The sequence below is a fragment of the Protobothrops mucrosquamatus genome, unplaced genomic scaffold (assembly GCF_001527695.2).
Source record: "Protobothrops mucrosquamatus isolate PMUCROS unplaced genomic scaffold, P.Mucros_1.0 scaffold5163, whole genome shotgun sequence".
NCBI classification, from domain to species: Eukaryota; Metazoa; Chordata; class Lepidosauria; order Squamata; family Viperidae; genus Protobothrops; species Protobothrops mucrosquamatus.
The window spans coordinates 19,779-21,334 of record NW_015391034.1 but is presented as its reverse complement, the minus strand read 5'-3'; the positions used below and the strand labels follow the sequence as shown (position 1 = coordinate 21,334).

At 46.2% G+C, this 1,556-nt stretch overlaps 1 pseudogene; it reads right to left on the bottom strand.

The window, feature by feature from the left end:
* Nucleotides 1–52: 52 nt before the first annotated feature.
* Nucleotides 53–1,556, bottom strand: part of LOC107299598 — a 21,273-nt pseudogene continuing 19,769 nt past the window's right edge.

Below are 1,556 nucleotides of genomic sequence, written 5' to 3'. Positions count from 1 at the left end.
AAGTGTAAGTGTTCACACCTTTCAAACTCCAGACATACGGTTTTTCTCCTGTGTGGATCCTTTGATTATACGTAGTTCCTGCCCCATTGGAGCTCCTTCCAAATTCCAAGCATTCATAGGATTTCTCCTGTGTGAATTCTTTGATGTTTACGGAGACCTCCACTTTCAGTAAAGCTCTTTCCACACTGGAGGCATTTATATGGTTTCTCTCCTGAGTGGATCCTTTGATGTACATAAAGGCTGCTCCTGTGACTGAAACTCTTTCCACACTCCAGGCATTTATGCGGTTTTTCTCCTGTGTGGATCCTTTGATGTACATAAAGGTTGTCCCTCCGACTGAAACTCTTTCCACACTCCAGGCATTTATGCATTTTTTCTCCTGTGTGGATCCTTTTATGTACATAAAGGCTGCTCCTCTGACTGAAACTCTTTCCACACTCCAAGCATTTATGCGGTTTTTCTCCTGTGTGGATCCTTTGATGTACATAAAGGTTGTCCCTCCGACTGAAACTCTTTCCACACTCCAGGCATTTATGCAGTTTTTCTCCTATGTGGATCCTTTGATGTACATAAAGGTGGCTCCTCTGATTGAAACTCTTTCCACACTCCAGGGATTTATGCAGTTTTTCTTCTGTGTGGATCCTTTGATGTACATAAAGGTTTCCCCTCCGACTGAAACTCTTTCCACACTCCAGGCATTTATGCAGTTTTTCTCCTGTGTGGATCCTTTGATGTCTATAAAGGTGTCCCCTCCGACTGAAGCTCTTTCCACACTCCAGGCATTTATGCAGTTTTTCTCCTGTGTGGATCCTTTGATGTACATAAAGGTTGCTCCTCCGACTGAAGCTCTTTCCACACTCCAGGCATTTATGCAGTTTTTCTCCTGTGTGGATCCTTTCATGTACATAAAGGCTGCTCCTCTGGCTGAAACTCTTTCCACACTCAAAGCATTTATACGGTTTTTCTCCTGTGTGGATCCTTTGATGTACATAAAGGCTGATCCTCTGGCTGAAACTCTTTCCACACTCCTGGCATTTATGTAGTTTTTCTCCTGTGTGGATCTTTTGATGTACATAAAGGCTGCTCCTCTGGCTGAAACTCTTTCCACACTCCAGGCATTTATGTGGTTTTTCTCCTGTGTGGATCTTTTGATGTACATAAAGGTGGCTGCTATGTCTGAAGCTCTTTCCACATTCCAGGCATTTATGCGGTTTTTCTCCTGTGTGGATCCTTTGATGTACATAAAGGTGGCTGCTATGTCTGAAGCTCTTTCCACATTCCAGGCATTTATGCGGTTTTTCTCCTGTGTGGATCCTTTGATGGATTTTAAGATCTGCATTTCTTTTGAAGGATTTTGCACATTCCGGGCACTGATATTTCTCTCCTCCCTCCTGGATTCTCTGGGGATTCCCGGGTCTTCCGCCTCTTCTGAAGGACCCTCCGCCCTCCAGGCCCGTCTCGGGGTCTCCGCCCGTTTCCTGCTCCCCGCTTCTCCCTCCAGGCGGCCTCCTTTCCCGGAGTCCCCTTCGGCTCATCCCTGCCGGGCCTCCCCCGCC